This window comes from Aythya ferina (assembly GCF_964211825.1).
Source record: "Aythya ferina genome assembly, chromosome: Z".
NCBI classification, from domain to species: domain Eukaryota; kingdom Metazoa; phylum Chordata; class Aves; order Anseriformes; family Anatidae; genus Aythya; species Aythya ferina.
Genome location: NC_140299.1, coordinates 41,684,155 through 41,700,894, shown reverse-complemented (window position 1 = coordinate 41,700,894; position 16,740 = coordinate 41,684,155).

Sequence of the window (16,740 nt, the reverse complement as noted above, 5' to 3'; positions counted from 1 at the left end):
AACCAGTAATGTCCAAATAAGTGAAATCACTTATGACTCTTCCAAAATGAAGAGAAAATATATCTCAAAAACATCATAACCCTAAGTAAAGTTAATCAAATATAAACCTGAAATATAGATGAATATGGCAATTTAATAAGTAATCCATACTAATATTTGGAACTAATTAAAAGAGTGGTATTACATGGGACAAAAATCCACCCAAACCAAATAACAAAAGAAACCACACCTCTTGACATCCATTAACCATTGTACCAAATAAGCTGTTAATTACAAAAGGATGAACACCCCCTGGAGATACCTGCATACACAGACAATCAATAGGATGTGATAACATCCAATACAATCAAGAAACATTTAAATTGAGAACAGGATTATGTACGAGGACTGTAGGATTATAAAAATTGTTTCTGAACAATTTTCTAAACAGAAACCACAGCATGCCAGCTGGGGAAAATATGATGCAAGAAATGCATTAGTGAAGAATTAGTCCTTGTGAAAACAGCCAGATAAATGTCCTCCAGTATCTTGGACTGATTTTTCAGCCCATCTTGAGGTAAAGTGTGTTTCTTTTGAAACACACAATAAAAAAACACTGTTACCTTATTGTTCCTATAACTATTTTGCAACTGCAACTAGCGTTTACCTAAATCAGGACATAAGAGAAGCTGTTATGCAGATACACCTCACCTTTTTATGAAGTTGTACGACAATTTTGCTAGTCTTCATAAAATAACACCCATTTTACTCTGATACAGCTCTTGCAATTATTTTGGAAACAAGCATTTATTTTATTTCTCATCACAGCATGCCTTGTGACATGTACTACCATCATTGTCAGTCCACTTTTATCTTCAACTCTTTTCTTTTGTTTTCCAGTAATTGGTTCTACAACTTATTCCTTGAGACTCCTCTGAAGTCATGTCAAAGTTTAACAGCTACATAGCTGAGCTGAGCTGAGCTGAGCTGAGCTGAGTGGCTCACATACTGGCAATCAACAGATATTCTTTGACAGATTCCCAGTACTTTAAGGTCCAGGGTAAGCTGATGTTATTCCCTCCCATTTTATTTATTTTTATTTTAAAATTAAAATTAACTATTCTGTTATTTTACCATGTCCATAATATATATACGGCAGTATATAAACACATTTCAAATATTAATGAAATGGTTCGATTTATTTTTTCCAACTTCCCTTAATTTTTGTTATGTGAAAATGTGGGGTGAATGTTCAGATTCAATGATTAAGACTGGATTTTTACAGCAGAATACCTTCCTGCTGACAATCTATTCTCTGTGCTTTTGAGAAAAGAGGAAGGAGTTTGACCTCCTTGTTATTCCAATTATCCAGGACTCAGAAATGGGGGATAGGTGGATTACGATTAAGCTCATCAGTTTAATTCCCCAGGTTCAATCTGCTAATGATAGAGAGAAGATTTTTATCTGAGAGTAATTTGTTATTCTTGTGATGGTTTGGAAATTGCATAATGAAGTATAATCTGTTTCTTAGGAACAAATCGAGAGGAGAGAATATTACTGCTACTACTCATGTTGCCTCATCTATTCCTCATTTCTCAAAGAAAAAGAGCCACCACAGTATTTATTGTCAACTTATTGACTTATGCTCTTGCTTAATTATTTTTACATCCTGAAAAATCATGTGTACTTACAGCAGACGTTCTATCATTCTTTAGGATTCCACATTTTTCAGTTTTACTCTCTGTCCTCCTGTCTAGTTGCTCTTTCCTAATAACTTTTATATTCTTCTGTCAAATATAATTGAAACTGGTCAACAGGTTTGAGTATCAAGGTACTTGATCCTACAGGTGTCATGAAAATTGGCATCTGGACAGAGAGAAAGATGCTATCATGTCCTGGGGGAAAATCCTTCTCTTTCAATTTGGCCAGGCAGCAGCACATACACATCTTAAACAGACAAAAGAAGCATTTCCTTTTCCAAGTACTGGTTTTGTACTCATTGCAGAGGGTTGGTAGGAATCTAAGTCACACATACATAACTTAGATACAGGTTATCACCTCCTACCTCTCAGCTCTCCTGAGTACCACCCAGCTTGTTCATTCAGAGGCACAGAGGCAAGATAGTGCCAACAAGAAACTATTTACTCTAAATAGAAGGAAAGGCAGACACCTGGGATCTTCAGCATGCAAATTAGGAGCACCCTTCTCACAAAGATGTGAGAGTACAACTTGTCCCCATGTGAGCAACTATCCTCTTTAGATTTTTTAAGAGCCATGGACCTCTTTTCTATGTGCAGAGGCTAAAAACTGTTGATCATTTTTTTCTGTGGTGTTTTCGTTTTGTTCATGCATGGTCTCCAACTCTCATCAGAAACACATTTTTTTATTACATTTCAGATTTGTAAATCATTAGTAACCACATTCAGTTACGTTAAGCCACATATGATGCTTGCATTTTGAATCTGATTTACTATATTTTGACCCGTTGTGTTTATTTAAAATAAATAAATAAATAATATTTTAATGAGCAATCTGGATTTTGCTCCTATCTCCCAATATAACTACAAAATAAGCCAGCGGTTCACAAAACACCTGACTCATTTCAGCACTTCCTTCAGCACACATCATTTTTAATATACTGTTGTTATAAGTGTCTTTTTCTTACCGTGTCCTAAACACGAAGTCAGGTCAATGAACAGCTGAAGTCTTTTTTTTTTGTTTTCCCCTTGAGTCGGTAATCCTGAATGTATTGTTTGTGAAAGGTTTAGAGCTGGTAGGAAAAATACAGGTAGCACTAATCTGGCTTTTTGCTATCAGAGAAACTTGATTCTGAATTCATTGCATGGGGGTGAGACCACCATCTCCTGGGTAATAAGTCAATCCTATCTTTCTGCTCATTGAGCCCATAGACCTCCTTCACCACATTAATTCCACTTGAACTATAATAACCTCCTGGCTGGCAGCTGCTATTGATAAATCACAAAGGAAACTAGCAAATCGACATTGGTGGTGGACAAGCAAATTTGAACAATAGAAAAAAATCTCATAATGAACTATGATCAATAACAAGGAGTGTCAGAAAAAAAAAAAAAAAAAAAAAAAAGAGAAAAAAAAAAAAAAAACATTGCTTTTTATTTCCTGATTTCAGTCAGATAAGGATATTCTAAAAGTAGTCAGAGTACTGGAGATGTTGAATACCTGGTACTATTTTACCTCAGGCATAATTTTTCAATCAACTGTTAGTTAATTAAATATGAAACAATCCAAATTGCATTACCCAATCCCTGCTTTCATTCCAATTTACAGACATCATCATAATACTTTGTTCTTTCTCTTTATCTATCTCTGCAGAGTTTTATGCTTCACTCATATAAATGAATGATACCTCTCTCTCTCTTTTTTTTTTTTCTTTTTTTTTTTTCTTTTTTTTTTTATTAACCTACTCAGGAATACCTACTTTATTCAATGATCTCCTGAATGATAACAGCCAGACTGCTAGGAACAAAATCATTGATAGATACTAATTTATTGGAGAAAAATGAAACTTGCAACCTACTTGTCCATAACAACTACATTTATTGTCATCTGTTGTCATTATGCACTGCCAACTTCACCTTTGCCTCATTCTATGTTTCCCATTGCATTCTATATGCCATGTCTTTTCCCAGTGGTCCTGATCATCAAAAACTTACAACTCTGTGTAACTTCATTTGTGCAAGCAGTCCAACTGAAATCAACAAAACTATATGAAGCTATTGAAAATACACATGGCTTTTATGCCCTTGATAAACAAAGGACTTAATGATTAAAGTTCATCTTGTAAAATGGGTATGGCTCTAATAGTTCCAGGATATCCTGAACATGGGTGAGGAACTTGTTTGTAATTAGTGAAGCCAATCACAATTTGGGAATTCCTTCTGTGAAATTTTATCTTCTATGATCACATTCCAGTGTTCAAAACAAAACACTAAAAACATACTTGCAGCTTATAAACACCCCAAATTATTACTAGACGAGCAGAGCTGATTTCTGATACTTTGTGTTTAATTTTATATAGAAGTTTCTCCTTTTTTAAACATATAATTTCACTGGTTTTCTTGTGTCAGACATTTTCACTGTGATTGTAAAAAGAGACAAAAAGTCTTTGAGTGAGCCCCTCTGTAGCTCTTTGTCTCAATTTTTCATGTGCAAAAGGAGAAAAATATTTGTCCTTTACCTCATTGGATACCTTAGATAACACTTTCACTCAGAAATATGAAATATTACAATGGAGGCTCTCTAAATGCCTTAAATAATATCCCAGAGTAGAGTCTAGCTTGTGGTGACAGGAAGATTTGACACCTGAGCAGTCCACCACCCGCAGAGACTGATGGTCACATGGGACCAGTGGGACATAGAGTTCAAAACTTCATGCTGAGTGATCCTTGGAAGTTAGAAAGGTAAAGCAAAGCGTATAGAGATCAACAGTGCAGAATAATGGATGGAAAAGAAAATGATAAAAAAGAATGCTTTCACTCCATTGGGAAGATGAGAACTACTTAATATGTTGGTGGGCATTCCTAGAATGGATTTTTAATCAACAACAGTTCTCATTTACTGGAAGAGTGAGCCTATGAATAGACTGATACTACTGGGTGACATTATGGGCCATTAGTCTGCTTAAGTTGTCTGAAAATTTCAGCCACCAGTGAAGGATTATTATTGATTTTCAGGCTGTCTTTGTTAAATACCTGATATACTGTACCACTTTCTTATTCCCCTCTACCTCCATTGTCACTGATATTAAAATGAAACCTACCTATTATCAAATCAATCATGCCTGATAAAACTACTCGGAGTAAGGTGATGTGCACCATATTTACCCGCTGAGACTGAAAGTTGGGATTTCAGTCATTCAGGAAATATTTTTATTTATTTATTTACTGTTTTTGATAAGCTAAGATACTACAATTAATTACTACTCTTTAACAGATGCAATGTGGGACAGGAAGGATTGTCCTGTGGTTGAGGCACTGAACAGACTCATGAACTGTCATTTATGTTTCTGGTTTTGTCGAAGGCTTCTTATGTAACCTTAGGAAAAGCAATTTAGTAAAGTAATTTAGTTCTCTGAGCCACAATTCTGTCAATCAATTAATAAATAAATAAATAAATAATAAACCTACAAATTTTCTGCAATTTAAAACTGTATGTAAAACACTGCTTTTCTGGAATATTAAGCTATACAGACAGGGAAGTTAGAAAAAGTAAAATTAGAAAGGTTTTTGACAGAGAAAATAAAAAGAGAAAATATTCCCCCAAAGTCAATTTTTTCTAGGTTATGGTGAAAAAATACAAACTATAATTCACACACTTACTCCTGTGAACACTGAAAATAGTTGCATGCTTTGGATTTGCATATATATATATATATTTGCTTTGAAAAAAAAAAAAAAAAAAAAAGAACCAAAGTTATACTCTATGATCAAAAGATACAAATTTATCTTCTGAATATAGAGAATGATAGCTTGCCTTCATATCCACCCAGCTCTCTCCAGGTAGTTTCACTCACTCAGTTCCTGAATCTTGCTTCCCTTGCTGAGAATATAAAGGGGGAGGAATTTGGCTCAGTTATCTCCAATCCCCCACAGCACTGAATACCTGAATACTCCAAAGCTTCAGACACATCTATGGACTCAGGCTACAGAGAGCCATCCTCTTTTCTCTTCCTCTCTCCTAAATCAAACAGCTCACATCTCAGTTGTGTGATTTCCTGAAGAATAGTTTTATTCTGTATTTGGAATATATATGTACATAGAGAGATTAATATTTATTTATTTATTTATTTATTTATTTTAATTTGCATGGTTTTTTTTTCTCTCTGTCTGCCTAGGTGCATCCCGATCATTGCAGTCAGTAATTCATCTTCATACTATTTTTTATCAGTCTGTGACTGGGAAGGCTTAATCTGGTGTGTGTGACATAAAAATAAAATCAACTCTATTTCCATGGCTTCAGAAAGTAAACTATCACATAACTAATCTTTTCCACATTGTATTTTTTATTTACAAACAGATCTAGCTAGAATTGAATTTATGTTCATATTGAAATACATTTTTATTCATCTCTATTGCTTTTGTGGTTATCCTGTGTGTTACAGCCTCCTGATTATTGCACCTAACTTTGGTTGTCTTTACTACATAACCTTAGAGGCATATGTCCTCTTAGAATCCCAAGAACATCACAGCTACATCATGTACAATGCAGGGATGCCCTAAGTTTTACAGCTTACGTTGTCTATCAAATTACTTGTCATAGCTTACACTCTCACATGTTTATGCCACATATGTCTCAAAAAAAAAAAAAAAAAAAAAAAAGCTTCAAAACAAAAAAGATATGCAGGTCTCTCATTTACAATGCAGACATTGACATTTCTTCTCAGAAACAGTAGTCAGGCATTGGAACAGGTTGCCCAGGGAAGTGCTGAAGTCACTTTCCCTGGCAGTGTTCAAAGAAACGTTGGACCTGGAACTTAGGAACATGGTTTAGAGAGTGACATTGGTAGTAGGGTGATGGTTAGACCAGATGATCTTGAAGGTCTCTTCCAACCTTAATGATTCCATGCCTGTATGATTCTATGACGTTGAAGCTTGTCTATGGTTTCTAAGTCTGGAGAAAACTTAGAGGTGATAAAAAACCTCCACCTCATCAATGGCCAACATGAGACGTTTGGTTTGACAAGAATTAGATTAGGATGGACAGAGAAAGAACATCAGGGGATATAAAATACAGTGTTAGGAATGACAATGATAGTGACAGGAATAGCAACTAAAACTCACAATATTTGGGGGAAAGTCTTTTTTCTCCTTTTTTTTCTCAGTAAACAAGATGTGAGAAATCTACCTCACCTTTATTAGTTTGAACTTAACTTATACTTTAAAAATGATGAACATTGATCAAATTTAAATATAATTTCATATTTTCTGCTGTTTTAGTAGCCTCTCTAGTACTTTTGTGCATGGGATGGATTTCATAACTTACCCATTATCACCAATCTCACTTTTTTGAGTGTGAGATGGTTTGCTTACACTCGATACTAGGAAATATTTTTATGCTTGACTGCAGGAATTTAGTTTTACACTACACAATAGATATTTTTTCTCTGGTTTAAGAGAGGTGAGGATTTCTGGAGAACAGAGTATGTCTGAGCACTGAAACAGGCTGTAGAGTCAGGCAGTTGGGAAGTAGATGAACAGTGGTCTCTGGGCAGCCATGCAGGGGCAGACACAAAAGGAAGCTGTTCTCTTTGTAATACATTAGGTGCCAGCCAGGGCCTCTGTTCTCATTGCCCTTGGGACAAAATCCCTGGCTGCTGAATGGCTGTTGGAATATACATGGCTATACCTGTGCACACTTGGTAAGGTTTTGGAAGTAAACATGATCTTTCCATCCTTATACAAGTTAACCCTACTTAACATTATATTCCAGTATCATTACTGTCTTTGGTGTCAATTTTATCACCTGAAATTACCAGAATACAAAATTATCATCATACAACCATTAGGTTTTATCTGTTTTATCAGAGAGGAAAATGTCCAGAAGAGTGGAAGCAGAATCCAACAGTCACTTAACCCCTCATGAGGTTTCAGTAGAAGGTATGCTCAGGAATGCACAACCCAAGACCAGCATCTGCATTTGTGCTCACAATTCACCCTCCAAAAACTGTCCCCAAGAATTATCTAAGCAAAAGGGTTAGATAATTCTCACAGCCAGTGAGATGAAGATTTCATTTAGGAATTCCAATGAACAATAAAATTCTAGGTCATCAATGTTTTTCTTCAAACCGAATGCTCTGTTGTCTTGGGTGCAGTAAAACATGGATGCCAAAGTATTTAGGAGTTTGCACAGGTGTAAAAAGAAATAAATCCTTCTTCCTAGGTTTTCAAATTAGCAAAGACATAATCCTGACCAGAAGATAACTCTTAGGCAAATGTAAGAAAAATGAATGAATTAAATAAATACTTCACTGGAGACCTATATTCCCTCTCACAGACTCAAATTTATCAGTCTGTTTCTCATGTTTTGCTGTTCAAAGCATGAGAGTTTTGATACAGTTTAGGGAATCTTTGGCCATATCCTGAGAGCACATTTTCTACTTTGTCTGGAGGATCAATATCTGAAGGACCCAGCTGGCCACCTTTATATGCCACATAATAAATAGGTATAGCTTTATTATGGTAAATAAAATAAATAAATAAATAAAAATAATAAAAAGATAATGATTGCTACTGATGTCATAGGAAGATGTTATTTTTTATTTTTATTTTTTGAAAATATTCAGATTATAAAATGACTGTTATAAACTATGCAAATTTCTTTCTCAATCCTGCAAACACCTTTCGGCAGAAAATGTACCTGTAATTAGTTATTTATTAATTAATTTATTTTGTATAGGTCCTTTTTTTCCAAAAAAACATTACATTTACCTTGAAATATTTCTGTAAAACTAATCTATTCCATAGTCTTTAACATTGCATAAGTTAACTCTGACTCATCCTGAATTCTGTGATTAAAAATGGAAAGTAATGTTTTCTCTGCAATGGACCTTACACAAACTAAAATTTTTGTCATTTTGCTATGAGTCATTTCTATTAGATAGTTGTCTCCATTAGCAAAGTTACGTGTAGTCTAACTGTATAAATAGACAGTATCTGTACAAAAAGACATATAGTTTTACAGTCTTTGTTTCTCTTACTCTGCAATATTGTCTGACATGCAGAAGGAGATATCCTCTCATGTTAAATTATCTTTTTCCACTTGGATTCACATAATTTTTCTTCCCATGTTTCTTACTGAAATGAAATACACATGAATATGTCCTGGTCTTTCTCTCCAGTGTAGTGATTTGCCCATAGCTTTTTGGAAGAACATATTTCAGCCTTTTACTGAATGAGCCATTTATGAGGTGTTATGGGCTCCTAAATAATAGTTCGCTTCAGCTAGCCTGAGAGGAATGAAGGAGGTTGATACCATGACATAGGTGAGGTGTTTGAAGTGAGTACAGCAGCTACACCTAACTCAGCTCTTCTTAGGCAATACCATGGCATGATCACCAGTGCACCAGGGTGTTGGGAGAAAAAAATGTTTACTGTTTTTTAAGGCATTTCACAGCAGACTGGACCAAGCAGCTAAGTGGAAGGATTCAGTTTTTCTTAGAGAACTCTGAGGCTAGAAACCAAGATACATACAGGAATTAATATAATGAGTCCAGGGAATTCATCATCGAAAACAACAGGTTACCCAAGGAAGCAAAATTATTTTGAAGATTTTCAGTACCTGGTTGTTGATACCCTCCTTTCATATAAACTTCAGATTTTCTCTGACTCATTTCTCAAGCAGCTTGTTTATAGATTTTAACTTCTGGTTTAAGTCTGTTTCAAAACCATGTCTAATTTTTAAGCAGGCTATACCTGAAAGCATTTATAAGGCAAAGGGTGCACATTTGAAATAATATGTTGTATTTAAATAGTACCTATGTGTTCACATATTTATGAATACTTTTACTCAGTAAGGAGGGAGATGTTGTATGAATTCATTGGAATATACTTTTATCAATAGGTTAAAGTCTTAGAATTGTTCCCACTATACACACTGTCTAGTCATGGTCTCAAAGAGGCAAAGACTAATTTCTTTCACACTTTTGCAAGAATCAGGCAGGTTGATAGAGACAAAAAGTCTCTCACAATTTTAAGCTTTAATCTCTTCTTGTGCAAAACACTAATACAATATCTAGTAGTTGAGAGTTTACTTTGTTAAATTGCTAGGTGTTTAATAATATCTTTTCTTTTAGCACAGAAGTTCTGTACTACTATTATCAAAGTGTCTGTAACAGAGTTTCTTTTGGAGCATGAGACACTCTCTGGCAAAGATAGCAAGAAAAACAACAACTCTTCAATGTTCTACTCCAATTACCTTTGTACCATAAAAACATAGCCAGAGAACCTAGGGTTAGTATCATTCATTGCTAATAGGAGCAAATATTTCATTTCTCTATTTCCTTTTTAAACCTGAAGCAATATGTAACCAAGTATTTGTGCACTTTTGTGGTGACTCTATATATTACCCCAGCAGCTTTTATTAGCAAAGAGACAGCATAGAAACTGCAGAAGAGCCACCAGGTAGTTCTTCTGTTGTGGCAGGACAGGAGACAAACCAATTTAAAAAACAAACAAACAAAAAAAAAGAGACAACTACAACAAAACAATGCAAACAAGAAGCTTCTACCTGGGTGACAGCAACACTTTTTTTTTTTTTTACTTTTTTTTTCTTTTATTTTTTCATTATTTATTTATTTTTTCATGTTCCCTGTGTCCCTTCTGGACAGGCACCCCAACTTCCTCTGCAATAGTGAAAATTGTGAGAGCAAGCATAGATTCTTAATTTTGCTGGCTGCATGATACTGACTATATTCTTTAACCTTTCTTCTCTCCTGTTCCCTCATTTGTAATGTTCAGATTTGCAAAAACTTTTCAGTGTGTTAATATTACAGGTTTTCTATCTGAGTCTTTATTTAACAATGATCATAGGAGCCTCAGAGGGAAAAAGACAGATTCTCAGCTGATGTAAATCACTATAGCTCAACTGTTGCTCTTGTGCATCTGCTGAGACTAGTGCACAGTGTTCATATAATACTGATTGTGAAAAGAATGAAGAAGCATGCATTTTGTTATGGCAAAACATTATCATAACCAGAGAGAAATTGTGCCTCCAGCAATAATAGAATGAGCTGCAGCTGAATTAGCTCAGTTTGCAAGATAGCACTTCCATCTTCTTCACACAAAACACTCCTTACTCCACAGGCTGGCTGCACATATAAATCCCTTTGTTAAGAGATCCCTACTTTAAGCTTGTATAACTTTAACAGAAACCTTTGATAAATAGATGAATAAATAAATAAACTGTTTGGTTTTGTGTGTGTGTGTGTGTGTGTTTTTGTTGTTGTTGTTGTTGTTTGTTTGTTTTTTGTTTGTTTGTTTGTTTTTTAGAGAGAATTTCTTCCCTGAGTATTTCTATCTAAATATTACAAATATATTGGGAAAACTAACAAGGGCATTAATTACACCAGTCCAGACAGCAGTAGCCATGCCAGCATTATCAAATCATGATATACAAAACACAGCATTGCTCTTTCCATCTCAATGCTGGAAGTTGCTTTCCTCTGTAATGACAGGTTGAGAAGTACTCAGCTATTCTTTGAGTCAGTTGTAGAAACCAGCAGGATAAGACATTAACAAGCTTAAAAGGTATTACCTGTCTAGCCCTACCAGGAGGTTTATGCTGACTGTAGGGGTTTCACATATCTCTTGTACTTTCATGAGGGAATTAGTTAAAATTGCCATAGTGGAAAGTATTTGATTTAGATTAATCTCGCTTTCTCTAGCAGTGGAGACTCATTACTCTGATTGGCTGTTCTACCCATACTGCCCTTAATGTTCTAACTATATACTCTGGAAAAAAAGCCTTCAGTTCAAAGCTCTTGATGGATAAGTAAAATGGATCATTATTATCTTTTCAAGAAATCTTTAAAAGACTTAGATGAATAAACTGAAAAATATACATAAATGAGAGATGTATCTCCAGGATTCAGTCTGGGCATATGCCAATTTTTCTTTTTTTCTCAGATGACAAAATTTCTCAACCTGAGAGCAAAAATGTTAAATGTTAATCTTTTAATCTAAGAAATAACCCTGATGATCTTACAGTGCTGATGGGATTTGTCTCTAGTTCCTAGAGTGACTAAACTGCATGACATCAGTTATCCAATGAATGGATAGGTTAGTCCATGAAAACACAATGTATTTTAACATTTTTAAAGCATTTTCAGTATAGGTCTTCAGCTCTGCTTATATATACAAACTGCAGATCTTTCCAGGCATGAAACTGCCAGAGGCATTAATGGGGACATGCAGGAAAATCAGAATGTAAGTGCTGAAAGTCATCTGCCACTGTAAAGAGAGGAGGATATCTTCAATCATTTTTGTTTGGAAGCAGGTGCCAATCATCAAAGCTTCACAACACTGATGCAAGGGTGAATGCCCAATTGTTTTTTAATGACTAACTTTTTATTCAGGCTGCTAAATCTGAAGCATGCAGTAAAATATTATCTGTTCTGTTCCTTCGGACTGTGGTTTGGACTCAGTTTTCAATTATTTTAAAGGAAGAAGCATACAAAGGAAATAGGCATTTCATGGTACTGAAGACTTTCAAGTGATCTAAAACACTAGATATTTATCCTTCTTTATGGCTTAGACACATTTAGAAGTCATAAGACATCCAATTGATCTTGCTGAGATGGTTTTTAACAACTATCAGGATTATTAACAGATCAGTGCAAGCTTGACATCACCAACCAATAATTCTTCCAACTGTATATTTATAAGATCCCCAGTGCTAATTTCTTAACATCAGAATTACCTCCAATACAGTGATTCAGAGGCAGATGATCTGACAGAGGAAGCTACATTTTAAAAAGTGCTATCAGAGATAATGTGTGGAGTCTTGACCTGATTCAATTAGAGCTTTGCCCTTATGTTACCCAAGGGCATATTATCCAGCATTTATAAAGACATTGGCTTGGATAAATGAAAGAGAAAAAAGCACTATTGTTTACTCAGCAGGAGATGGGCTGTGGAAATGGTTAGATTATTCTCTCATACAGACACACAATCTTATAAACACATACACGCACGCACAAACACACACACAGGCATGCACATGAATAAAAAACCCTTACAAAATCTCCTCAAAGTCTTGCCCGTTACCATAATTACATATTTTAAATACAAACAACAAAGTTTGGTGGTTTCATTTTTTTTTCTTTTGGTGCAACAACTGGGCCTATTTTCAGTGTTTTATATACATGTAATTAGCAGTTTAATTTCCTCTGAGGCTAAATTAGCCCTATGATTTTATTTAATAACAAGGAAAATTTACTGCCACGGTTCAGGTTGCAGTGTCAGCCTTAGCTCTGCACTGCCCTCTGCTGCCTCCCGAGCAGGCGCTCCGGCCACTTCAACCTCGAGCACCACAACTGCAGACTGCTAACTGATGGCATGGAAAATTGTCTAAAGAAAGGGGTGAGGGAACACTATCCAGCTCAAAAACACACTTAATGAGGATTCCTCTCCACGCTTTTTTATCCTTCAGCCACCCAAAAGGCAAGAAATATATTCTTATACAATTTTATTTTATTTTATTTAGCAAATTCCTAGATTATACTCATTACCATATTAGCCTTGTAACAAACCCTTTCACATGGTTTAGTTCAATTATAGATTACATTGTGTTCCTGTACACAGTCCATGCAGGTCAAGAAAATAATGTTTCACAAAGCAGCATCCATCATGTCTGAAGCAATATGATTACTCATGGTGTGCTTCATTCTTGTAAAATCTAATTCAGGCATTATATTATATTTTACTTAAAAATATCTTTTAATAGGGGGAAACAAATCCATGTGTTGCAAGGGAGGGATATATTCTCTTGGGACACACTGTACTGACCACCAGTTCTTGATGGAGAAGTTCATTTGTCAGCTAAGAGACTGCTGGCTACCCTCATCTAAAAGGCTCACTCTTCTAGATGTCTTACACAGCCACCTCCAGAAGCACCTTCTGCAACTAATGACCTTTATACTACACCTCTCTTTCAAGCAGTCCAAAACATGTGGCAGATCTTATAAATTGATTGTATATGGATGATGATAATTCTGGCAAACTTCAAAGGCAAAACTCAAAATGATTTCAAAACCACTTAGAAGTCCCTATAAAATAGAGAGCTGACTTTCTTTGTTGCTGAAATTCAGCCACTTCTGGCATGGAAGATGACACACACACAGACCACAGCTATACATAAACCAGTGCAAAGAAGAAGAAAAAAAAATAAATAATAATAATTTTATCGAGTATAATTGCAGAGGGAATTTTAAAAGAAGCAGAAGGTAATGAGCCTACTGGAATTTAGCCAGAAATAATAGTCCTTTGTTTCTGGTGTACTTAAGGAACTACAGCTGGCATCACATTGGCTAATAAGCACAGAAGCCTGGCAGGAAATGAGATCAATTAATTTGAAGAATTGTATTCTGACTAGCTAAAGAGTCAGGACCAGACTGCATCTTCCGATCTGCATAGAGAAAGACCCTATGGAAACAGAGTCTTGGCGAACAAATGAGCTAGCTCAGTGACATCTAGCACACATGTTCCTTCAGTATTTTCACTGGACTGGAGCCATGTGTAAGGAAGGACAGACTCCATAAGAAACTGAGAACTACCGTTCCCTTCTCAGTTTTGACCAGCTTCAGGCAAATATCTGGAAACAGGTAGATATGAGAGCTCTTTCCTAAAGGGAATATGAAGCACTGATAAACAAAGGCAAATAGGAAAAAAGATTCTTCATAAAGATGCTCTTTAACTATTGACAATGCATGAAATATCAACATGGCCAGCAGCTCACACGCATATCCTGCCATCTTGATGGAAGGCTTTGCTCCAAAATGTACACCACTCAAGCTCTCCTTTCTCTCTTGATTGTTGAAGATTATCTGGCTTTCATTAAGGTAAACTGTAAATCAAACAGCTTTGTATCTCTCTCAGAATTGCAGACCAAAGAAGATGACTTCTGCAAAAACTTAAAACATCTGGACCAGAAAATCATCAATACCTTCTCTCAAGAATTTCTTTTTGGTTAAGTTCTCTTACTCAGTTTGCTGTTCTTATGATCTCATCCTAGTTTGAATCTGAGAGCAGAAGGTAGACAAAGCCCCAAATTCTGAGAGCCATCATGTCTTTGGACTTTTTCATCAATAAATGAGCTACTTTATTATTATTATTATTTTATTTTTTTATGAGAGTAGATAAATTTTGCCTGCTATTTTCTTGCCTAATACAAAGAAATCAACTGCAGTGCTATACAACCACATTATTTACTCTTTTTTTTTGCTGGAAATTGACTCCTGGCACCTGAATTTTGTGTCACTTAGACCTGAAAATAATGAAAGCTTTAAACATGGCATGGCACAAGGATCTCAGTCATCTTTGTGGGATTAATGACACATCACAGAGTAATGGGGAGCAGCCAGCAGGTTTCTACCCACTTATGTCCTAAACTTTCTTGGCTAAGTGTCTCAGGAAATGATGCACACTGAAAGATGATACATTGCTGCTAGAACCTCTGGTTCAGTGTTATGAAAGCCAACAAGTAGTGACAGGATCATTGGTTAGTGCATGTGGCATGATCCTTGAAGGAAAACAGGGAAAATAAATGTCACCCACTTCCAAGTGTTGTGATGCTTTGGGAGCAGAATCAGATGAGGAATCCATTATTGCAAAAAGTGGGAGATGTTGTTTTGCAAGACACCATGGACAGAGAGGAAAGGAGTTCAAGGAAAGAAGCACAAAATTATCTCAGAAGTCATGCCCCAATTGTTAACTTTATGTCTCTGAAGAAACACAGACAGAAGGAACCACCAGATCATCTCATCTCACTTCACCTCCTGTACATCACACAGTTTTAAATTCCATCTAGTTACATATGCATTCAGCCCATTAATTTACATCTAACTGAAACATAACTTGTGTTTTGGCAAAATCATTAATCACCCTCACTATTAGAAATGTGTGACTTCTTTCTGGCTTGAAATTGCCACAGGCTGTAGCAATTCTGTAGCAATTCTGTAGCAATTCTTATTCTGCATTCCTTCAAGGCCAAACAGGACACTGTCTCACAAACAAAAATAAAGGACCTTTGAGCTCTCCTTAAGCATGGTGGAAGTGGGAATACATGAAGGACAATCACTGTCCCCCAACATAATCATTAATGCTCATGTCATTTAAACAGCTCTCAACACTTTACTCAAGGGAAAAATGAATATATGTGTATGATTTCAATATAAAGGTGTAGACAAGACATTTTCTGAAGTCTCTGGAATATTGTCCTGGTTTTGGCTAGGATAGAGTTAATTTTCCTCCTAGTAGCTGGTAGGGTGCTGTGTTTGGGATTTAGGATGAGAAGAGTGCTGATAACATGCTGATGTTTTAATTGTTGCAGAGCAGTGCTTACATCAAGCTAAGGACTTTTCAGCTTCTCACTCTGTCCTGCCAACGGGCAGGCTGGGGGTGCAGCAGGAGCTGGGTGGGTACAGACACAGAACAACTGACCCAACTGACCTAAACTGGACAAAGGGGTATTCCATATCATCTGACATCATGCTAAACAATATATAGGGGTGGCTGCTCAGGGATAGGCTGGGCATAGGTCACCAGATGGTAGACAATTACATTGTGCATCACTTGTTTCATACACATTATTAGTAGTAGTAGTTCAATTATCATTATCATTATTATTTTCCTTTATTTTCTGTCCTAATAAACTGTTTTTAACTTAACCCACAGGCTTTCATTTTTTTCCTGATTCCCTCCCCCTCCCACAGAAGGAGGGGGGACGGTGAGCAAACACCTGTGTGGTACTTAGCTGCTGGCTGGGTTAAACCACAACAAATTTAAGTCAGGAAACTTTTCATTTGCCTGGCCTTTTGGTGGGAATTACTTAGGCACACACACTAGTGTAAAATATGGACACACCAGTATAAGAGTTTCCATTTGTCCTTTATTGTTTGTGGTGGTGTTTTTAAGGTACACAATGTTTTAGACAGGATATTAGTGGTGCAAAAATGTTTGCTCCTACTGTTCTGACATGTCTTAGAACAATGTATTTTCAGGATAAGTT